General features: G+C 43.9%; 1 protein-coding gene across 2 annotated transcripts in view; it reads left to right on the top strand.

Annotated features, from left to right (window-relative positions):
- Positions 1 to 2,108, top strand: part of tle5 (TLE family member 5, transcriptional modulator) — a 33,114-nt gene extending 31,006 nt beyond the window's left edge. For both annotated transcript variants that reach the window (XM_068319301.1, XM_068319300.1), the window contains exon 7: positions 1 to 2,108. This exon is cut by the window's left edge. The gene's annotated coding sequence lies outside the window, so the exon portion shown is untranslated.
- Positions 2,109 to 5,000: the final 2,892 nt, after the last annotated feature.

Here is a 5,000-nt window from a genome sequence, read left to right as displayed (position 1 = left end):
GTGTATTACAATCGGAGCAACCCGAGGGGCGACAGGGCTGCATGCTGTGTGTTGGACAGCAGAGGGCAGTGTGTGTCTGTGAGGAATTCTCCCCTCTGGGTTTAGCAAAACAAGGACAGGCTGTGTCACAAGAGGCGTGGTTCACAGGCCCACCCTGTACAAACCCAGGCAAGACGGGGTTGATCTGCATGCAGTCAGCGCTGGGTTCTGTTCTGATCCAGTTCTTGATCCATTAGTCTTTTATCTTTTAGAACATGTTAGTGTGAAACTGAAACACGGGTGGACCTGTGCTTCTGATCCCGTCTGTGACATCAGTGACAAACTGTAGATTGTACATATCCAGGTCCGTCTCCACGTATAGCATGTGACTCTATGAACACGTTCAGATCACACCATGAAGCACAAGCATCCTCCACAGCTGCTGCAGCCAGATAAGACCCAAACTTTTCAGTAAGTGTGTGTCATCGGGTCTCTGGTGCCGTGGAAACCGGGAAGCACTGTTACGTCACCCCCCAGCAGGATAATGTGATGACACCCAGCTGTGTTTCTCTTCAGTTTCCCCACAGTCTGATGATGTATGGTCAAAATGACCGGCATGTATTTACAATATCCCTCCTTGGATGCCAGCAGTAAATATTACTTGCAGCTCTGTCCTTGGTTTCTCGATATCATGATGGATTTCACCTGATTTCAGGCGTCGCCGTTCGTGTGGTTATTCGTGTTATTGGATAGGTCAGGCTGACAGTTTACCAGACCTGGCTGCCACTAGTATGAGGAAAATCATCCAGCAGTCTGATCAGAAGAAAGTGATATTTTCAGAGTGTTTTGCAGACACCTTTTAAGCTTAAGTAGCCTCAGTGCTAAAGGGACCTCAGACCCTGGTGCTGTTCACCATCGTAGGTTGATTTTCATTTTTTTTAAAGCATTAATTTGACAACAGCTTGTGTATGAGGTTGCTCTACACCTACCCTCCCTACTCGCACACCCTCCTCTGCTTCAGCAACCGCTCTCTAAAGACTTTCGTTCCAAGTAAAGCACTCATGGAATCTGCTCCTCGGCACAGCGATAAAGCACATTTAATGGTTGAAGTCATTCAGAAAGCAGAAGCAGAAAAACCGAAGAGTAGAATTTTCCTAAAAGCTGAGGTGACCTTCTGTCGAAGTCTGTTGGATGGCACCGATTGTTTGTAAGAGAGTACATAAACAACGTGCGTACAAACAGTTGTACTGGTTTGGTTGTCAATGAAGAACCACAGAGATGAAATGCATTCCTGTTCTTACTACAGCTAAAGATAATATTCAGCTTGTATATTCAGCTCGCAGCACATCATCCTCCCATCTAGCCACATGCTGTATGACTCTAGCTGCATACTGTGCTCGTAATAGTGACCCACAGGGCGTGTAGACAACATGAAACATACACAACACACGCCAATGCATGTCAGCAGGGGAGAATGATTTCTTTCAAGTGGAGACTTTTTTTTTCAAAGAATGGTGGGTCCACACTTGTTGTGATCGATGCAATTGTTTTTCCCTTTTGTTTGTTTTTGAAATATTAATCGATATGAACTAGAACGAGAATTACAATGCTGACGTTATAAAACTGCAAATGAAATTCTATGTATTTGTTGAAGTAGTTGGAGGTGCTCGCCTCTGTATACAGTTATACATAGAGAGCTTTATGTGTATATAGCTGCATCTTCTCTGTCTGTCCTGGATGACTTGTGCTGTCGTGTTACAAAACTGATGTGACACTGGGGTGGAGTGGACTGCGTTACATTGACCTTTGACCCCTTTTCCTCCCCTCTGAGCTCCTGAATCGTTGATACTCCTACGCCACCTCCCTCTCTCCCACTTCTATGCCCCTATAGCGTGAAGCATTGTAAGCGTTTTCAGCTTTGTAAAGGTCTTTTTTTAAATACTTATTTTGTGCATAATGTAAAACCTGAAAGTGTGTACTTTGGCAAAAAAAAAATGTTTTGTGTCTGAAATCATAGCTTCGTTAAAACAAAAAAAAAACTGTACAAACAAACATTTACTATAAAATATGAAATGTTCTGCAGTAAGGAAGGACTTCTGGTGCCTTACAAATAAAGTCAATCAAATCATTAGAAACTCCTCTGTGGCTCTTTTTCCAATAGAACAGATTTAGTTCAATAATTTTCCTCCTTCGCCAGCGTTACCTTCAGCTTCTCTCATCAAGATGTCAAATTCATCTAAAATGATGACGGTAGGTGATCAATCATTGTCCGTGTTTATTACTTCTCATGTTTTAATGCAGTGTTGAAGACACGTTTGGTATTTAGTGTCCATCACTTCCAACACCGTCCAGCATCGTAAATAGTATTCTGTGGAAACAACCAAATAATGTTTTTGTTTTAGTTTAGGCTCCACATTTTTAATACTTTAATCACAACTTGGGGAAAAAAAAACACTGAAGTGGATTCTCAGGCTCGTCTACTTATTGTAGGAGTTTGTGTGATGGTGCTGACTCTTAGACCAACAATGTTCTGAGTATAACTGAATTAGTGCAGACCTGATACATTTATCAGCGAACCAGTTCAGGACCAGACGTCAGCGTCTCAAATCTGTCAGTTTGAGTCTGGAATGAAAAGGAATTCTGAGTGCCTGGAGGTTTTTGTAGTTCATAGCAGATCCACCAGGAGGAGGTGTTGATTTATGTTGACCATCTAACCTGACATCAGCTCCTCCCTGCTCTGAGGTAGTACCACATATGCTTCAGTGTTTGTGTGTCTGTTGAGCAGAAAGCATCCTGTTGATGAGGGTTGATCTATTCAACGCCACGTGAACGCAACCGATGTGACGTCTCAGAGACAAAAGATCACGTCCCGTCTGACACCTGGCCACCATCCTTTGTTAGATGCTTGATCCATCAGGTCCTGACACACAACTTCAATCGTCTCATCTCCATCTCAGTCACTGACTGATGACTGTTTGCTGATGACATCACATCTTTCTCTCCCGTTTCTTCCCTCTCTTCTTCAGTTTGTCCGTGGTTCTGTGTCCACGCTGGAAAAAGTGCTTTACTGACTGTGTGTGTGAGATCACAGATAGCAAAGAAAGGCTTTGGAAACCTGAGTTTCACCCCCCCCAACCAGACAGCTCTGGATCTGACACGTGAATAAATATGAAAGTGCCCTATTTTTCTTTTTACGTCTGAGGATTCATCCACTCGTCACCAGCAGCGATGCAGAGGCATGGGGGGGGGGGGTCTCTCATCTGCATTTGTCTGCAGCACAAATAATATTCTGCTGAAACGAGTGTGACAATCACACTGAAGTTTTTAACTTGATGACAACAGAAAGGATGATGCTGCTGGCCAAAGACAAAGAATTAATGCTAAAAAGAATTACTGTATTTTCCGTACTATAAGGTACACTGGATTATAAGACGCACCTTCAATGAATGGCCTATTTTAAAACTTTTTTCATACACGGATAAGGCACACTGGATTATAAGGCGCACTGTCGGTTTTTGAGGAAATTAAAGGCTTTTAGATGTGCCTTATAGAGCGGAAAATACTGTAATGCGTGGTGTTCATAGTTAACCACAGGGATCCATGTTCTTTCATTATATCTTATTAACAGTCTGTAAATAATCAAACGTTTATTCGTCCGCTCCATTAACATGCATTTACCTCCTGCTTGAACAGCATTTGAAAAACTACAATTCCCAGCTGCTAGACGGAAAAGATCCGTGTATGAGACATTAGCATTTTCAGTAACAACATATCTGTGACATGTTTCTTCGTCTTTGTTAACGATGATTTATTCACTCCACCAACTGGAGGTCATGTGATCGAACCACATTTTGTTTGTCAGAGTTTTATTTTCTTCAGTACTTTTAACTGATTTTGATGAAATGTGTAGGATTATGTGATTGATTACATGGAAGTGGATCCTGAGTTATTCTGTGTTGTGTGAATCCACCTGATAACTGACAATATCCACAAATTTTTTTCAACGTCATAGAGTGAAAATTATTTTTCTTGATAGCTAATTAACAGAATGATTCCAGATGATGAGGTGAAACTGATTTGCATTTTAAATGTATTTGGCATTTTAAGATCGTCTTGTCCTTCTGAAAGTCAGATGAAGCTATTCGGACCTTCCATCCATGTCTGACACCAGAAGGGGTTGCGACATGAGGGACTGGAGCCCTTTCATAACACTGGTTCACGCGGTCCGTACCCTCCCCGCCCCACCCCACCCCTCACCTCTGCCCCACGCCGCCTCTGGCTGTAGATGCTCCCTGCGTCTCCCCACCTGTAGCTCTGACTGTTTTCCCCGTATCGATCCCACTGCGTTCCATGTAGTAGTCACGAGGTCAGGTATTCCAGTGCACCATCACCTGCTCACCGTGGGAGAGCCCACCCCCTCGTGCGAAAGCATCACAAGCACACCTCCTCCTCAAAGGCTTGAAAATACATAAGTGCACGTACAGCTGAGCTTGAACCGTCCTGATGGGAGAGTGTGAGGATTTGTGTGTCTGTGATGATGATGATGATGATGATGATGATGAATCTGAGCGAGAGAGCGAGAAGCGTCTTGATTAATCATGATTGACTCATTCAGAGCCCACTCATCTTTTCCCCTCGCTCCCTTGCTCCTGCTTTCCTTCATGGCTTGATTACCGAGATGTACTCCATCTCTCATTACCTCCCCACCTTCATCCCTCACTCCATTCCTCCATATTTTCTCTCTCACCCCCCACCCCCACTCCCTCCCCCCTGTACTAGCTTATTCATCCGTCGCCGGGAAAGGAGGCTGTCAATCTCTGTCTGCCGCCGCTCCATCCTCTAACCCGCCTCACATCCCTTCATCTATCCCTCCATCCGTCTATCTCCCCCATCAATCACTGTCACTCTTTCACTCTCGTTCCTCTTTTTTCCCCTCCGCCTCACTCTTTCCTGCCAGTTTGGGACTCTTTCATACATAAACGTACTCTCTTTGGCTGCTCAAAGGCTTTCTCTATTTATCT

The sequence above is a fragment of the Antennarius striatus genome, chromosome 7 (assembly GCF_040054535.1).
Source record: "Antennarius striatus isolate MH-2024 chromosome 7, ASM4005453v1, whole genome shotgun sequence".
In the NCBI taxonomy this organism is placed as follows: Eukaryota; Metazoa; Chordata; class Actinopteri; order Lophiiformes; family Antennariidae; genus Antennarius; species Antennarius striatus.
This window is presented reverse-complemented; position numbering and strand designations above follow the sequence as displayed.